This window comes from Triticum aestivum, chromosome 1A (genome assembly GCF_018294505.1).
Source record: "Triticum aestivum cultivar Chinese Spring chromosome 1A, IWGSC CS RefSeq v2.1, whole genome shotgun sequence".
NCBI lineage: Eukaryota > Viridiplantae > Streptophyta > Magnoliopsida > Poales > Poaceae > Triticum > Triticum aestivum.
The window spans coordinates 534275202-534294715 of record NC_057794.1 but is presented as its reverse complement, the minus strand read 5'-3'; the positions used below and the strand labels follow the sequence as shown (position 1 = coordinate 534294715).

General features: G+C 47.3%; 1 pseudogene; it reads left to right on the top strand.

The window, feature by feature from the left end:
* Positions 1-19514, top strand: part of LOC123043653 (probable LRR receptor-like serine/threonine-protein kinase At4g29180) — a 139528-nt pseudogene that overhangs the window by 23493 nt on the left and 96521 nt on the right.

Here is a 19514-nt window from a genome sequence, read left to right as displayed (position 1 = left end):
CAGCATGCCGCGTCGTCGCATGCGGAGGCGAGTCCGTCACATCCGTGACCCCACTATCTATCTTAGGGTTTTTAGGATTTAGGGTGCGTGCGGTGGGGGTGGAAAAAGAATAACCGCATTGCGTCCTGTCACATCCTAGCGCGCAGCAATGCGGTAGCGCGAGGCCGAGCAGGGGGGGAGGGGGGTCGGGACCCCCCCTCCCCTCCCCCTGCGAGGCCGAGACAGGAACGAGCCGGAGCAGGCGACGACGCGGCGCGTCGTCGCATGTGGAGGCGAGTCTGTCACATTCGTGACCCCACTATCTATCTTAGGGTTTTTAGGGTTTAGGGTGCGTGTTTTAGTTAGATATGAACTTCATCTGTTTTTGTACTTGAACTTCTTCTTTTTGTTTCTTTGGGTTTATTTATTCTTATTTCTTTACTTCTTTTATTAGAGTACTTGAACTTCTTTCTCTTGTTTTTAGGTGCATATTTATGTATGTATTTTTCTTCCTTTGGTAGTGTATTTGCCATCTATTTTTGGTTTTAAGGATATCAGCAGTGCTGTTGTGTGATCTTATCTCATTATAATAGATGCATTCAAATGGTGCATTCATTTTATCTATAGATGTATTTACTTTTTTAGCTGTTGGGGAGGGGGGGGGGTAAAACTGTAATTTCTCCTGCGTTGCAAGTCCCATGACAGAGAGGAATTAATTGGCCACCTCCCTCGCCACCACCTATCAGAAAACCCCTCTTCCCCTGTCGCTCGCTCTCTCTCCCCTCTCCGTCGCTCCGCTGCCTTCGTCGCCTGCAACTCCTCCTGATTTCTCCGCCCTTGTCCCCTTCCCTCATGAGTGGAGTAACCGACGCACGCCCCCGCTCCTATTTCTCCCCCACGCCCCACTCTCCCTCGCCCAGCCCTCTCTCTCCTGCTCCGAAGCGAGGGCGGCAACTGCCTGCGCGGTTGCAAGGTGTGTGTGGCGTCGTGGGGAGTTGAAGAACCGTCGCAGATTCGTGCGTGCGGGGGTCGTCTGGAGAGGTACAAGTGCTGCCCCGCCCTAATGCTTGCTTCTAGTTTCGCCAGATCTGTCGAGTCCGCCTCCTGTGTGCTCTCGCGTTCGCCTCTCTACCCCCTTCTTCTGATGGTTTGGTGGTAGATTAGGTAGGGTTCTTGTGCGTGTGGTGGGTGGATTGCATTCCCCCGTGGTCAGATTTGTCTATGTGATGCTTGTGTGCGCTATTTGTCCCTTCAGGCTTGTGTGGATTTCATTTCCTCTTTCTTGATCTCAGCATTCAGATGCATGTAAGAGAGGGTGTGGTGTGATACTGGATCTGATGTATCTAATTTGTTTTAGTGTTTTTGATTTCGAAGTCTATATTGTGTCTCTCACATGCTAGATAGTTTATGGATTCTTTTTTTTGTTTGTGCTTGCCTAGATGTGCTACTGTTCATCTTTTTATACTTGTTGGTATGTTCTGGTTGTTTCATTCTAGGGTTTGATTCAGTTTCTTTTTGTATTTTGTTGTATGATTTTGTACTTCCTAACTATATGCAATCAATCCCCTGTTTTTAGCAGGTTGTTCTAGTGTTTGGAGTTGCATTCATCAAGCCGGTTGTGTTGTCATGGCTTCAAAACCTTCTCTAGGTATCTTAATGTAGTTGTATCTTGTATTTTAAATAGCATTATTCTTATATATGTCTGCCCATATCTTCCCTTAGTATTCATGTTGGACTGCCATTCTTAATAGTGTGAACTTCTAGGAAAGGTTATGTGTATGCTTTTTTTACCAATAGTTTGAGTTAGAATAGTGTTTGCTTACTTTGTAGTTGATGATTTTGCAGGTGAAACTATGTCACCAAGTGTTGCTGGACTTCCCAGATGGTTCATATTTGTAGTGTATATCTTTGTTTTTTTTGTTATCGTGTTGATGGTATTGATATTTAGTTTACATGTGAAATACTATTTGTGGTCATGCTACATCTTTTGTGTGCTACTTGCTTGGGTCACATAGTTGAACTTCTGGTTTTAATTATTGTTTGTTTATAATGAAATTTGGTTGAACTTCTGTTATGCACATTTTGTTTTACTACTTTGTTATATATCGTTGAACTTCTGGACATTCATGTTATATATAGTAGCCGCTCTAGTGTAGATTGTTTTTATATTTAGTTTGTAGATTTTTAGTTTGTTTGTTGTGTTTACTGCTTTGTTAGTATTGTTGAACTTCTGGGTATTGGACATTGTTGTCAAAGTAGAAGTCCCTTTGGTGTAGGATTGTGCATTAGAACTCAGCTGCCTTTTTACTTGCATTTTTTGTAGTTGGTGATGAGTTGAATAGTTCTGAAAAAAATGCCTGCGATCAAGATGGAGCTTCAGAGGTTAATACTCATGCTCCAATATCTGATGCGGCTAAATCACCCATGATCCCTTTGACTGTGATTGCCGAGGTTGCTTCGAGCCTTGAGAATTTTTCAAGCCTCGAGGATCTTGCTTCTCCAGCTCTTGCTTCACCTAGTATGTGAAACCCCTTTTCTTTTCATTTTAAAGTGTTGAACCATGTTTTTAGCTTGTTCATGTCGGTTGTTTTTGTTTTTGTTCCTGACTTTTTTTTATTTTTTGCTTCGATTTTTTGTGTTCTTTGCAGATGTGTCCACAAAGGAGGAAGCTGTGAACACCATCAACGATGTTTTATCCGAGTTGGATTTATCAGAAACCTCTGCTGCTGCTGAGGAGGGGGCTCCGTCAGTCAAAGGTTGTGATTCCGTTCCGGATCCTTTATGCTCTCTTCAGATGTCAGAGACGCAGTCGCAGTCTATTGATGGCACTGAACCTGTCACGCAACCCGAGGATGTGACTCTTCAGCTTCTCCTGGAGGACCAACGTAAGAGAAAGAAGCAAGAAGATTTTGACAAGAAGAGGGTGGCCCGCCTTGAGAAAGGTTCTGATGTTCCTGGATCTGTTCATGCGGCTGAGCTCACTGTTGAGGAAGACGTGCCGTGTGGCAGTGATGGCACGGTTGTCCCTATTAAGAAGAAAATCAAGAAGACTGCTGCGAGGAAGTTAGTAGTTGGTGAAGTTACTCCTCTGAGGAGCCCACGTGTTTCAAGGCCTGCAGAAGTTGTTGAAGATGAAGGGCTAGGCCTTGGTGGTACGCCACGCCGTAGTCCTCGTGTGCTTGCCACTGCCGCGCCTACACCTTCTCCGCTTGGTGCTAGTGCATCTGGTAAGGGGAAGAAATGCGGTGTGAAGCGCAAGGTACCACCTGCAAAGGTCAACAAGGGTGTGAAGAAGCGTTCTCGTGTTAATCCAGAGGACAAGGATGATGCTGATTTCAATGCTGATGATGAGGACGATGACGATTATGATGCTGCCGCTAATCAGGTATGAATGTCTCATGTTTACTATTTTTAGAGCATTAGTCGCTATTGCTGTAGTTTTATTTGTTTTTAGCACTGCCTTAGCATACATAGTTGACCTTCTACTCCATATAGACGAATAAATTAGCCGATGTACTGTGGTTTTATGGTATTACTACCTTTGTGTACATAGTTGGACTTCTGGGTATATACATGAAGAAATTAGCTTAACTTGTTGGTATAAATGTTTGATTACTACCTTAGTGTACATGGTTGAACTTCTGCTTTTTAAATTTCCAACATTTTTAAAGCATGTTAACTTGTGGTCATACATGGTTGTACTGCCTATGTAGACAATTGTTGGACTTCTGAGATACATGTTTGATTACTGCCTTGGTATACATGGTTGAACTTCTGCTTTGTAAATTTCCAACAATTGGAAAGCATCTTTTACTTCTGGTCATACATGGTTGTACTGCCTATGTAAACATAGTTGGACTTCTCAGATGTAGTGCGTATGTAGGCATTAGTGGAATTTTGGTGAAGCTTGTGTGTCTCATTGTTCTGCCTTTTTTCCTTGTCAATGTATTTTTTTAGTATCAGCTTGTGGAGAGGCCTGAGAGGAGGAAGAGAGGAGGCAAAGCGCCCGAAGAAGGTGGCTGTTGGTGTCAAAACCGGCGGATCTCGGGTAGGGGGTCCCGAACTGTGCGTCTAGGCCGGATGGTAACAGGAGGCAGGGGACACAATGTTTTACCCAGGTTCGGGCCCTCTTGATGGAGGTAAAACCCTACGTCCGGCTTGATTAATATTGATGATATGGGTAGTACAAGAGTAGATCTACCACGAGATCAGAGAGGCTAAACCCTAGAAGCTAGCCTATGGTATGATTGTTGTTCGTCCTATGGACTAAAACCCTCCGGTTTATATAAACACCGGAGAGGGCTAGGGTTACACAGAGTCGGTTACAATGGTAGAAGATCTACATATCATATCGCCAAGCTTGCCTTCCACACCAAGGAAAGTCCCTTCCGGACACGGGACAAAGTCTTCAATCTTGTATCTTCATAGTCCAAGAGTCTGGCCGAAGGTATAGTCCGGCTATCTAGACACCCCCTAATCCAGGACTCCCTCAGTAGCCCCTAAACCAGGCTTCAATGACGACGAGTCCGGCGCGCAGATTGTCTTCGGCATTGCAAGGCGGGTTCCTCCTCCAAGTACTTCATAGAAGATTTTGAACACAAAGGTAGTGTCCGGCTCTGCAAAATAAGTTTCCACATATTGCCATAGAGAGAATAATATTTACACAAATCTAATCTACTGACGTATTCCATAGCATGACATCACACCACGGCCAAGTCTTTATCCGAATCGTTTTACTGTCCCACCTCAATGCGTTTAGCGAGGCGGTTTCCTTGGCACGTCTTGTTAAAGCAGAGATCGTGTCCCCTTATTCCGGGATTCTCATCAATACAGGCGTGGCTAACCCAACCGCGCCATTGACTACGGCGCTTGCGAGATAAGCGAGTTTTACCAGGCTGGTGGGGGCGCATAGTCGCGTCCGCCCATATAAGGGGATAAGGATCCACCTTTTCATCCACGCCTTCTTCCTCCTTTGCCTATCCATTTCCACGCACTCGAGCTCCAGCGCCCAAGTCCGCACACCTCACCTCCACCTTCTCCATCCATGTCCGTAGCGGGAGGCAAGTGGATGGTCTCCTCCGACAGGGAGGGACACATCAAAAAACTGAGGAAGGCCGGATACTTGTCTAACGACATTGCGCACCGGCTTCTCGAAGAGGGGCAGCTCATCCCCACCCCTAGGCCCCATGAGAGGGTCTTGTTCCTCCCCCATTTCCTCCGTGGACTGGGCTTCCCTCTCCACCCATTTGTCTGGGGGCTCATGTTCTACTATGGCCTGGATTTCCACGATCTGGCCCCGAACTTTGTCCTCAATATCTCGACGTTTATCGTCGTATGCGAGGCTTTCTTCTGCATCCGCCCCCATTTCGGCCTATGGCTCAAGACTTTCAACATCAAGCCGAAGGTGGTGCGTGGCACCCAGGCGGAGTGCGGAGGCGCCATGGTGGGCAAGATGCCCAACGTCCTATGGCCCGAGGGCTCCTTCGTGGAGTCCCTAAAGGGGTGGCAATCGGGGTGGTTTGACATCACCGAGCCGCGCGACCCTGAATGGGTCGCAGCCCCCGAGTTCCGATCCGGACCCCCTACGCGGCTTACCTCCTGGAAAGAGATGGGCCTGACGTGGGGTAAAGAAGAAGAGCTAACCGGACTCCAAACATGCGTTCGAACCCTGGTGGACAAGAAGCTCAAACTTGTCAACGTAGTCCAGGTTATGCTCATCCACCGGATCCTCCCGTGTCAACAACGGGCTTTCAACCTGTGGGAATTCGACCCGGCGCAACACCGAACTCTGAGCAGGCTCTTCGACACGATGTACGAAGATGCCTGGAAGGTGCTTTTCAAGGGCACCGAGGCCCCCACATCCGCTACCGAGGATCGCGGATTCAGCACGCAGTGTCGCGCTCGTGTGGTAAACTATTTTTACCTTTTACAGGGTATTAGTTTTTCATAGTTTGACTCCATGCGGGATCTTAAGCTCCCTTACCTTTGACAGGATTGGCAGGAGACGTCCGGACAGATCAACTGTCCGGCTCCTTTGCCCGAAGGCCCAGCGGACGCTCGCTTGACGAAGCTGCTGGTTCCGGCACCCTATGTGGTGCCAGAGAAGAAGGCCAAGAAGAAGGCCACGGGGACTCGGAAGAGTGCCCGTCGCCTGGGGGTGTCGGATTCATCATCCGACGACTCCAAGATGCACTCCTCCCGTGAAGACGAGGAGGAGGAAGAAGAGACCTCTCCCCCTCCAGTGGGGGGAGAGAAGAAAAGGAAGGCCGCCCCAACTAGGGAGGCCGAAGGGTCCAAGAAGGGGAAAACCCTTCCTCCGGATGGCTCCACCAACGCCAACGACGGTGAAGAGGAGTGGCCGCACAGGGCCAAGCCCCTGGCGAGATCGTAAGTGTCCGGATACCAGAGTGATTCATAGTATTCCTCCATTGCACAGCTTTTCCTTATGTCGAACATGTTTATGCAGTCCACCCAAAGACCGGCTCGATGTGTCGTCGAGCGGTTCCCTGGATTCGTCGGATGTGAATTCGCTTCCGACAGCTACCTCCCCCCACCCTACGGACGACGCCGAGGTGCTGTCCCAACAGGTTCCAAGCCAGGAGGAGGTGGTCCTGAAGGCGCCGCAAGGCGACCTCCCGGATTCCAGGCGCAAAGGGGATAAAACCCCCAAGGGCTCCGAGTCCGGCCTTGAGCCGAACACCGCGCCGGAACCTTCAATGGTTCCGGACTCCAGTAGGCAGCCTCCTTCCAAGAGGAGCGAGCCTACCGAGCCGGTGACCTCCGTCCAACCAGAGGCACCGGGCAATTTGCTAGAGACGCTTAACGGCGCCTCCATCGACGAGGAGCACCACACTATTATGAGTGCGGTGATCCAGAAGGTTCAGTCCGCCAAGAGCGGACTGACTGAAGCCTGTGCCAGCCTTCTAACAGGCTTTGAGGTAAGTAAAGAATATGTAAAAATATTACCGCATAGACAGTAGCCCCTGATGCTCTGTTCGGCGTTCGGAAAGAAAAGCCGAATAGAGGATCTAATAACATTCGTAGGAGTCTAACATAATCAAGTCAATATGCATATGCAGGCTTCGCTGCTGGCCTCCGCCGCACTAACTGCGGAGGTGCATAAGCTGAAGCAAAACCTTGCGCGGTCCGAGAACGAGCTCGGCCATGCCAAGAGACAACTCGAGGAGAAGGAAGGTAAGTAATACCTTGCGCAAGTATATAGAGAGGATGTGGTTGCCAAAAATGACAGGATCAACATGCTGTTATAGGGGCCATGACCGAGGTGGCAATCCTTAAGCAAGCGCTGTCCGAGGCCGAAAACCGAGCGGCCACGGAGCGCACGGAGAGAGGGAAGCAGGAGGCGCGGGTGGAGGAGGTGCAGAAAGAGCTCCAGGCTCTCGGAAAAAACACGAGAGTTTGAAGCTTAACTCAAAGACGCAAGCGTCCGAGCTTGCGGCAGCCCTTAAAAGCCTGAAGTCTGCCAAGACCTAAGCCCAGAAATCCCTCAAAGAAATTGAAGCGATGAAGAAGATAGAGGCGGATAAGACATTCATTATGCAAAGCAAGCACGTGAAAGTGAATTACTTGTTACTTACCCGAGTCTAGAGCTCTCCAGGAGCATTCGCAGATTTGCCCCGTAGTGCGTCGGATGCCGCCGCCTACTACCGAGCCGAAGAGGGGAGCTCGACGGAGAAGGTGTTCTGGTCTCAGTATGCTGAGGCTGGACACCTGGTGCCTTTGAGCAACCAGCTGAAGCAAATGGTCGAGCTCCACAAGGTTGCCGAACAGGCCATAAAGGGCCTCATAGTTCGGCTGTGGCCTCGAGAGGCTCTGGCTGGGAGCTACTTCGGGCTGGTGAGGCGGCTGGTGGATGCCTGTCCATGGCTTGAAGTAATCAAGCGCTCCGTCTGCATCGAAGGTGCCCGTAGGGCGCTTGCCCGTGCTAAAGTGCACTGGGGCAAGATGGATGCGGAGAAGCTGGTGAAGGACGGGCCGCCGCCGGGCAAGGAGCATCGCGTCCCGGAAGCGTATTATGAGGGCATCCTGAAGGGTGCCCACCTTATAGCGAATGAATGCTCCAAAGATATAATTTTTGAGTAAACTCGCATTTGTGATCCTGTATGCTGAAAACTTGTTCATATGCGCTAAGCAACGCTTTTGAATTTAAAATATTACCTTCTGTGCGGCCGTTTATCAAATTTGAGAGATGGCGAGTCGTCGGCTTCTGCCCCCATGCCACGAGTGCTGGGGTGTTCGGGATAAACATGAGCGCTCTTTTTCCCATTCTTGGGTCCTTCGAGGGAGGCGCTCAGCACAACGAACAAGGCAATCGGACTATAATGCTTGAACACTCTCACTTAGCCATAGAATTCTATAATTTTAAATTTCGGCGAAGCCCCTAGTGTTTGGAAGACCGAGTTCGGGGCGCTATCCATGCCTAGGCCGGACAAAGCCGACTCCTCGCTCTAAGCGGCATAAGTCTTTATGGACTCGAAAACCTCTCGAACAGTGACCAGCTCTCGCCTTATCATGACGGTCAGTTCTAGCTTTCTCTACTGAGGTGCTTAGCCCAGCTCAACTATGGTATCTTGAACTACGGTATCTTGGCATCTTGAGCTTGAGGTATGCGTAGTGCGGCACCGCATTGAACTTGGCAAATGCGGTTCGCCCGAGCAGTGCATGATAGCCACTGCGGAACGGGACTATGTCGAAGATTAACTCCTCGCTTCGGAAATTATCCGGAGATCCGAAGACCACTTCAAGTGTAACTGAGCCTGTACAGTTGGCTTCTACACCTGGTATGACGCCTTTAAAGGTCGTTCTGGTGGGTTTAATCCTCGAGGGATCGATGCCCATTTTCCGCACTGTATCCTGATAAAGTAGGTTCAGGCTGCTACCGCCATCCATAAGGACTCTAGTGAGGTGAAATCCGTTAATAATTGGGTCTAGAACCAATGCGGCGAATCCTCCATGATGGATGCTAGTGGGGTGGTCCCTGAGCACACGCTTCCGCTCCCTCTAGGGGAGGTGGGTTGCGTATATCATGTTCACCGTCCGCACTTGTGGGGGAAAACCTTTCTGTCCACTGCTGTTCGGCGGCCGGGGCTCCTCCTCGTCATCGCTATGCAGCCCCTTGTCTCTGCTTTCGGCATTTAACTTGCCTGCCTGCTTGAACACCCAACAATCCCTGTTGGTGTGATTGGCTGGTTTTTCGGGGGTGCCATGTATCTGGCATGAGCGGTCGAGTATTCGGTCCAAACTGGACGGGCCCGGAGTATTTCTTTTGAATGGCTTTTTCCGCTGACCGGGTTTAGAGCCTTTGAATCCGGCATTAACTGCCGTATCCTCAGCATTGTCGCCGTTAATGCGGCGCTTTTGCTTGTTGCGACGTGACCTGCCACTGCTGTCCTTGGTATCCGAATTACCAGGGCTCTTGGTCATGTTATTGCTGTGAGCTAGCCAGCTGTCTTCTCCCGCGCAAAAGCGGGTCATAAGTGTCGTGAGGGCTGCCATAGATTTCGGCTTTTCCTGTCCTAGGTGCCGTGCAAGCCACTCGTTGCGGATGTTATGCTTGAAGGCTGCTAGGGCCTCTGCGTCCGGACAATCGACGATTTGATTTTTCTTGGTTAGGAACCGTGTCCAGAATTGTCTGGCCGATTCCTCTGGCTGCTGAATTATGTGGCTTAGGTCATCGGCGTCTGGTGGTCGCACATAAGCGCCCTGGAAATTGTCGAGGAATGCGGCTTCCAGGTCCTCCCAACAACCAATTGATTCTGCTAGCAAGCTGTTAAGCCAATGTCGGGCTGGTCCTTTAAGCTTGAGTGGGAGGTATTTGATGGCGTGTAGGTCATCACCGCGGGCCATGTGGATATGAAGGAGATAGTCCTCGATCCATACCGCAGGATCTGTTGTGCCATTGTATGATTCGATGTTCACGGGTTTGAAACCCTCGGGGATTTGATGATCCATTACTTCACCTGTGAAGCATAGTGGGTGTGCGGCGCCTCTATATTGGGCTACATCACGACGCAGCTCAAGCGAGCTTTGTCTACTGTGTTCAACCCGGCCGGATTTACTGTATCCGGCGTGACGAGTACCGTCTCGTGCCGTGGGGCACCCACGTGATCTGTAGATCGATCTTGTTTGCCTTGACTTGCCTTGTCCTCCAATATATCTCGCAGGTCTGGCGCATTTTCCCATGCCTTGGTAGTTTTTGAGTGGCGTCGTGGTGCGGCTTGAGTGGAGGGCCGAGAGGCCTCTCTGTCGCGGCCACGGGGTGGCCGGTCGGCCACATCATGCGTTGGTGATGTAGGTTTAGGTGCTTCCTCCTCTAATTGGGGTAGCAACCTGCGCTTTGTGTAGCTCTTGGAGGGGCGTTCGAGTTCATACTCTTCGGCCGCAAGGACTTCACTCCATCTGTCGGCTAGCAAATCTTGATCAGCTCTAAGCTGTTGCTGTTTTTTCTTGAGGCTGCTCGTCGTGGCCATAAGCCTGCATTTGAAACGCTCTTGTTCGACGGGATCCTCCGGCATGACAAATTCGCCGTCGTCGAGGCTTGCCTCGTCTTCAGAGGGAGGCATATAATTATCGTCCTCAACCTCTCTGTCTGCCGCTCTCTCATGAGGGCTGGCTTCTCTATCCTCATGTGATGAATCTTGCTGGAGGTGTTTGTCTTCGTCACTATCCGGGGTGTTATTATCCCCCGTGCTGGAATCACCGTTTTTGTTTTGGCAGGATTTAGAGCGGCGCCGCTGACGCTGGCACTTAGGCTGCTTCTTGGAGGGGTCATCCTCCGCTATTCCATCGCCATTTCCTTCTTTTGGGGTGTCCACCATGTATATATCATACGAAGAGGTGGCTTTCCAGTGCCCTATAGGCGCTGGTTCTTGATCGTCTCCTGCATCGGCGTCCATACCATCGATGTCTTCGGAGTCGAAGTCGAGCATGTCAGTTAAATCATCGACAGTGGCTACGAAGTGGGTGGTGGGTGGGCTTTGAATTTCTTCATCATCCGCATCCCAACCTTGCCGACCATAGTCCGGCCAAGGCTCTCCTGACAAAGAGAGAGACTTTAGTGAATTCAGAATATCATCGAAGGGCGAGTGCTAAAAGATGTCCGCGGCGGTGAACTCCATGATCGGCGCCCAATCGGGTTCGATCGGTCGGGGTGCAGAGGGCTCGGAGTCTGGAGAGGAGTCCGGCTCCTTGGAGTCACGGGCTTCGCAGAGAATAGGGCTAGTGTTCGGGTCGATCGCAATAGAGATTGCAGCCTCCGAGGCGGTGTCTAACCACCCATCCTCGGTTGGTGTGATCGGCTCCGAGCTAGGGGTCGGAGTGGACACAGGTGCGGCCTCCAGGGCACTGTTCGGCGGCAGAGCTAAATCATGCCCATCGTGACAGTGCGGCGCGCTCGGCTGTGGTTTGAATCCGTCGAAGATCAAGTCTCCGCGGATGTCGGCTGTGTAGTTCAAACTTCCAAACCTGACCTGATGGCCAGGGGCGTAGCTTTCGATCTACTCCAGATGACCAAGCGAATTGGCCCGCAGTGCAAAGCCGCCGAATACGAAGATCTGTTCGGGGAGAAAAGTCTCACCCTGGATCGCATCATTGTTGATGATCGGAGAAGCCATCGGGCCTAAAAGTGACGACACAGAGGAACTCTGAATGAAAGCACCAATGTCGGTGTCAAAACCGGTGGATCTCGGGTAGGGGGTCCCGAACTATGCGTCTAGGCCGGATGGTAACAGGAGGCCGGGGACACAATGTTTTACCCAGGTTCGGGCCCTCTTGATGGAGGTAAAACCCTACATCCTGCTTGATTAATATTGATGATATGGGTAGTACAAGAGTAGATCTACCACGAGATCGGAGAGGCTAAACCCTAGAAGCTAGCCTATGGTATGGTTGTTGTTCGTCCTATGGACTAAAACCCTCTGGTTTATATAGACACCGGAGAGGTCTAGGGTTACACAGAGTCGGTTACAATGGTAGGAGATCTACATATCGTATCGCCAAGATTGCCTTCCACGCCAAGGAAAGTCCCTTCCGGACACGGGACGAAGTCTTCAATCTTGTATCTTCATAGTCCAGGAGGCCGGCCGAAGGTATAGTCCGGCTATCCGGACACCCCCTAATCCAGGACTCCCTCAGTGGCCAAGGAGGAGGTGAGGCGAAACGTTTTAACAAGACGGTTCGCTTCTCACTAGGAGAGGTCAAGACGTGTGCGAAATTGCTACAAGCTAGGCACAAGACAAGGGTTATCAAGGCTGGTTTTGGTTGTGTGTTTGAATTGAAGGTTGATTCCAACATTTCTCGTCCTTTGATGGGCAACATCTACACGAGGATTGACCCTTCAACCATGATTTTGGACATGGGTGAGGCAAACAAGGTTATACGTATTACAAGTGATGCTATTCACCATCTCTTTGGGTTCCCTCAAGGTAATCGTACCCCCCTAGGCCCTCGAATGATGGTTTCGATGATGCCGTTATGAGGTTGAAGGGCAAGCTTGGGTATGCTAGGAGTGACGACATCAAGACAAAGGATTTGCAGAATATCCTTGCTGAACTTGTGAAGGATGAGACGAAGGATGATCTTGCTACTCTGCAGGTGTTTTACCTTATTATTTTCATAAAGGTGGTTATCCCTGGAACGTCTACACGAGTGTCCAGGGAGGCAGCAATGGCCGAGAACCTTGTGTTTGAGGATATGGCAGACATGGACTACTGCCAGTTGGTTGTTGACGATATTCGGAGTGCTGTTGTTAGGTATCAGCAAGGTACTAGCAGAGGAAAAGCTGCCACAGGCTATGCCATCACGCCGCTTCTTATGTATCTGGACTGATTTATCATTGGCAAGATGCCTAATATTGACTTGAGGACCCCTCGCATCAATTTCATGGATCAGGCCAAGCTTCTTGAGCTTGCTGCGGCTGACTTGGTCACGAAGGGTGATGATGACCCAGCCAACTGGGTGTTTGGGAGACTGCCTGTGAGTGTTTCTATGCATTATTCTTTCCTATGTAGTTTAACTTGAACTTCTGGTATTGTCTTGTATATTTTTTGTTCCCATCTTCCTTCATTTTTTTTCTGACGCGTTGACTTTTGTTTTTGTATGCAGTGGAAGACACAGGCTGAGGTTGTGTTCTTTAGGGTTATTGAGCGTCCTGTTCTAACTATGCCTCGTTTTGCCGGCCTAGGGAGTGGAACTTTCCCAAGATTTGAATTCTCCCGGGATGTTAATACCGGTGCCCCACCTGTAGATCCATGAGGTTCTTCTGCCCGTGTGAGTGCTGCAGGTGGCGTTTCTTCCGAGAATTTGTTTAAAGCTGCCAATGTTTCTCTGGTTAGGATTGACCATCTTCTTGAAACTGTTTGTGGGGAGTTGGCTCATGTTCCTTCAACTGTTGAGCGTCTTAGTCGCGTTGATGGGATTCTTCCTGCCGGACACGGTTTTGATGCTGAGTCTTCGAAGGAGGCCTTATCTATTGAAGCTAGATTTCTTGAAGAGCTTCGTCAGAGCACTTCCCACCTCCAAACTAGCGTTGGCTTGTTCAAGGAAATGCAGGATGCTCATTGCAATCCTTTTGAAGATGAGACAAGTGTTGTTGTGAGACAGATTCAGAGGCAGGATTCTGTTCATTTGGGCCGTGAAGGAGGCCATGTGGAGCATACCAAAGAGGTTTGTTTATGTTGGCTTTTGATATTTCTTTGCACTAATGTTCAATGTTAGCTTTCAGTTATTACTGTTTTTAGTCATAGGCAACCGTTATTGATTTCATGTGTCGTAAACTGTTTCTTTTTAGCACTATTGTTCCTAGGTGACCTTCTCTGTTTATAGAACCTGAACTTCAACTGCTACAGCACCTGAACTTCCATGACTTCGATGACTGGCCCTTTTTTGTTCCCTTTTTGTATCTTAGAGTAGTTTGATATCTGACCTGCTATGTTTACTGTATTTGGACTTCCATTATGTGTCAGTTGTGATAGGTGACCTTCTTTGATTATGAAATCTGAACTTCTGTTGATTAGGTATTTGTTTTCTACATGATTTGTTTTGTAGGCTGTTGATGATGATGCTAGGGTTGAGGAAGATGTTTTACCTGCGCATGAAGCTGCTCCTGTGCATGAGGCTGCCCCTATGCATGAACCTGCTCCCGCTAGTGGCGTAATAGTTGACGAGGTTCATGTCAGTGAAAATAAGGTACCATTTTTCTTGTCCATTTGTCTTGTTGCCCCTAAGACGGACTTGCTGCCCCTGTGCATGAGGTTCAGTCAGCCCTTTGTGTTTCTTTTTGCAGCAGCAAAATGATGATGTTAGTGTTCCTCTAGAGAAGGTTGCAGACAAGTCCGTCTCAGGCATCGGCTGCTCTGACGAGGTGGTTCTGACTGAACCTCAGTCGTCCATTGGCGCTGAGGTTTCTGATGCTCAGCAGGGCAAGACAACTAGAGACATCATTTTGGAGAAAGATCCTATTGAGTCTGTTGTTGAAACTGGTGGTAGTGCTGCTGCAAGCCCGGAGAAGTCTCCTGCAGCAAAGCCATTAGTTGATGTTGCTGCTGTACAGGCACAACCAAAAGTTTTCCTTGTTTCAGATTCTCCAGTTGCTCCAGCTGCTGCTGGTGTCCTTCCCGACGACGCTGCAACGTCTACTGGAGACGGTGATGAAGATACCGAAAGCGATAGCTATGGAGAGGAGGTTGATCATTCTAGTGATGCCACTGGTCTAGGCAAGGATCCATGAAGAGAGGAGCATGCTTCTCTCTTCTTTCCCCATCCCCTTCGCTTTTGTTGTTTGGTTTAGTCCATGATATCCCCTGTGAACTGCCTGTGTGGTCTAAGTTGAACTTCTGGTTTTGTTGTTTCTCGTGTGGGTTGTAAAGAATGTTAAGTGAACATGTTTTCTATGTGGGTGAAGGTTTTATAATGCATGGGTTGTGATGTGTATGATGTTATTGTTTTATCTTTGCTGATGTAGCAGCTGAGATGTGCTTATGTTTTGAATGTTTGTGCTTGAATGTTGGTCTTAATTGAAACTATCGTGAATCTATGTGCTTGAGTGTTGCTCTTAATTACTATTTTCTTTTTGGTGAGCAGATAGCGACCTTGCTATCGTCCAAAAGAAGGTTGATGACTTTTATTACAGTATAACTAGGCTTAAGAATAATCGTTCCAAGAGGTGAGTGCAGATGGTCAATATTTTACATCATTCATGAACCCCCTGTGAATTGCCTGTGGTTTCATACCTGAACTTCTCCACTATATGTGCCTGAACTTCTTATTTTTACTTCTCTAGTGCTGAACTTCTGGCCTCTTTTTGTACCGTACTGCCTGTTGTGATATAGTTGAACTTCTGTGCTAACATGTGTTATGAACTTCCAGAGTTCCTGTTGCTGAACTTGTTTTACTTTTTATTTGCTTGTTTTAGATCAACGATTATGTTCCAAAACAAGGAGTGTGAAACTTCTGTTGAAGATGTTGCAATATCTTTTGCTCCTCGTGGAATGCTTCGATCTAATGTGGCTGAGTGTGCACTCTACTATCTATGTGAGTACCAGCGATCGGATAAACTCATCCTGCCGTATTGGGTTTGTGTAAGTCAACCATATAGTGATTTCTTTACTGTTTTGTTCCTTACCATTTTAGTTAAAACTTGTTTGTCTCATTTTTGTATTTTTCATATGTTGGTGTTCTCTGCATTATTTTAGGACAAGATTTTCAGAGGTCAATTAGATTCCTGTGTGAGGAAGTACTTCATGGTGAGTGGTCCAGATAGCATGGATGCACATGATTCGGTATGTTCTTTGCCTCTGTATTAGTTTTGCAGTGCGATCCACCGTGTTAATATTTGTTTTATTTTTTCTTTGTACCATTTGATATTAATTCTTAGTTTTTAATGATTCGAGTGTTTATGATGCTTCAGGTTGTTTTCCCCACTTTTGACCCGCCTGATATTCCTGCTTCCATGGGGGGTGTTGGTCATTGAGTTTCGATATTTCTTGACCTGAAGAATTCAAGGTTCCAGCTTCTCGACTCCTATTATCGACCAGATGATGAATGTGCGGTACGCCTGTTTCAGCGGATGACCGACCACATCAAGAGGCTTTGGAAGGATGCCAGCAACGACAGGGAGACACTCTTTAGTCCTCTTACCATCGACCATTTCGCTCTGGATTGGATTGATGTGCCCCAGCAGCAAAACAAGTATGAGTTCCACTGTTTAACTGTAGTTGTACTTAAGCCACGACTGTTTAACTGTAGTTGTACTTAAGCCGCGACGTGTTTTATTCGTTGGCTTTCTTTTTCTGTTCTAACACTATTCTTTTACTGCGTTTGATGTCAGTATCGACTGCGGATTCTTCATGCTTATGAATGTTAATTCGTATCATGACGGGGTTCTTGGAAATTATTCCCATGAGAATATCGCGGATATCAGGAAGACGTGGTTGTACTCAATCGCTTCTTCTAACCTGTTTGAGACAGACTTCCAAGCTCTGTTTGGCTAGTACACATGTAAGTATTTGGAACTTGGACTGCTTACCTACACTGCATCTTTTATTCTACCTGAACTTCATATTTTTCTCTGAACTTGGACTTCTGCTTGAGATCTAAATGGGCAGTTGGTTTCAGAAGGAGAAGAGCATTTTCTTTGTACATGAACTTCATTTTTATCTTTTTTATTTTGCTTGTGTGTTTTGTTTCAGTAATTTCTTTCCTTCCATTGCTTACTTGGACATGAGCATTTTCTTTTCTAATTGAACTTCAGAGATGATGCCTTTCTATGGTTTTGTTAGCTGTAGTTGAATGATTTCCAGTTCATTGGTCTATGTTGAACTGTGCCTTTGGTTGTGCCTGAACTTCATTTAGTTTTTTAGTGCAACTATTTTTTTAGGTCCGCTTGAGTAGTAACCATATGTCATCTTTATTAGTTGGACTTCACATTGTGTTGTTCCTGAACTTCAGTTGTATTTTAATGGTGATGTTTTCTCTTCCGTTTTCTATGTCGTCTTTATTAGTTGGACTGCATATTGTGATGTTCCTGAACTTCAGTTGTATTTTAATGGTGATGTTTTCTCTTCCTTTTTCTTTGACAGTGGATCCATTGGACTTGCGCGATTACCACTACTCATTCCTCGAGTCACGGGAATACCAGCCTAGGGAGGAATCGATGAATACAGCTCCGATAGAAGATGATAGACCTCGAACCCTTATTCCTTCCAAGTTGGGGAAGCAGTCTGGTGGTATTCGTGGTACTCCAAAAACCCCTTGCTCCAGGAAGGTTGGTGCAGTCGAAGCAGCCGAAGCAGAAGTTATTTCGTCTGATGATGATATTGAGAAGATTGCTTACCTGAAGAATGTTAAATGTGTCGCTGGTACAGTTGCTAGTAGAGGTGGGAAGAATGTTGTCATCACCAGGAGGAAATCGGCAGTTGAGTCTGGCAACAATACTTCCTCCAAGAGAGCATCAAGATTGCCTTTGAAGTGGCCTTCTCTTGTCGCTCCCCTAAAAAAATACAGTTACCCTCATCTATCCGAGGCCCGGAAGTTGAAACAGTATGTGCTTAGTGAAGAGGGTCTGGATAAGTATTCTGAGTGAGTTTTCTTCTTCTTAACTTTGTTGCTGCCAGAGATGCTACTCTGTGTCTGAACTTCTGTTGTTGTAGTATGTGGACTTCTATTCATTTTCTCCCTTGCCTTGGAGTTATAGTGTCTAAACTTCTGTTGTTATATTATCTGAACTGCCGTTGTTGTAGTATCTGAACTTCTGTTTTATGTCTCCTCTTGCTTTTTGAGTTATAGTATCTGAACTTCTCTTTGTTGTTGTATCTGAACTTCTAATATATTTTTTACCATCCTTTTGTATTCTGCAGGACAAGCTACTGCATGTTTACCATCCCTGCGAATTTGATTGACCGCACAGGACGTGTCCTTTATACTATTTTTGGTGAAGGGCAGCAGATGGAAGGAGACGTAATGGATTATCTCATAAATTTGTGGAAGGATAATCTGGAGACATCTGAGATATGCACTAGTGCTGACAGGGTTGTTCTTAGTCCCTACTTCATACAGGTTTTAGTTCTTTGCACCCCTATCTCCCTTTTTTGCCTTGGTTTTGTTGTAGTGGCATTTGGGAGGTATTTTTAATTGTGTTTTTGTGAATGCACAGTACTGCCTAGAGTATGATTTCTAAGCTGCAACAGTTCCAAAGTTTGATGCAAAAAATCTGTTGGTCTCCTCCCAATGTTTGTTCGCAAGGAAGAAGACCTTCTTAAAGCAAAGCTGGCTAGGTTTTCATAACTCTTGCTTTTTTTAATTTCATGTGCATCCTTTTGCCGAGTTTGTCAAGAAGTTTTTGTTCATGCCGGTTCTATAGTACATAAGCTTTATAGTTTGTGTTCACGGGTCCTTTCATTCTTGGCAGGTTTTCTTGATACTATTCAAACCAATTGGCACAATGGCACACTACAGTGTGTATGTGGTGAATAGATATCGTGGGAGCATTGACATCCTTGATTCACTTTCTTATGCTAATATGGAAACGTCGCGAACGAGTTTCCACGGGGACCGCCAAAATTTCGTGAGTGTTTCTTAGCCTGAACCTCCTTTCACATTCTCTTGTTTGACACGAAGTTTATTATGCCTTATGTTGACAAAATATGTTGCTCTCTCTGTTTTTTGGTAATACTACTTGAACTGACTATGATTTGGAAGTTGAACTTCTGCCATTTTGTTTACCTGGATCTTATGCAAGTGTCGCTTTTTATGTACCTGAACTTAACTATTTTGGTTAACATGTTTTTGACTTCATCTTATTTTGTTATTTCTAGCAGATCAAGAGATTTGTTGGGTTGCTCGAGGAGGTGTACGGCAAGGCTGCGTACAAAGCGAGCAAGCGGCCTAACTAGGTGACTATTGCAAAAAGGCCGACTTTTATCGATGTTCCGAAGAAGAAGAAGAATGATTGTGGTTTCCTTGCCGTGAAGTTCTGCTCTTTTATCGATGTAATTCACGAGCCATCTTCCGAGGGATCATCAAATCTGTTACCGGACACAATATTTATTCCTGATTGCTTTGAGCCCCTTTCACGCCCTGTTTCAGGCATCAAACGGTTGCCTGCTCGCTCGAAACTTCCCATGAAACCTCATTACTTTGCTCTAGATATTTTCTTAAGTTTCAATTCGAGAGTAACGTTCTGTCACCTTCCCCGATGATATCGACCAGATAGTCAACCTTGTAGAGGTTCGTTCTCACGGAATACCCCCCTTATTCTTTCGTAAGAACGATGGATATCCTGAAGAAAGGACGACAATTTCAACATGATGCGTTGAAGCAGAGGACTGAAGACACCAATGTAATGGATTGACCTCTTTGTGAAGAGCAAACAAAACTGAGAAGATTCGTTAGAACTTTCATAACAAGATCTTTCCCCCTTAGCCCCCCTCTTAAATCTCGGGACGAGATTTCTTGTAGTGGAGGAGAATTGTGACCCCACTCCCCCCCCCACATCACTCTCTCCTTCCGCCGATCCAGATCTG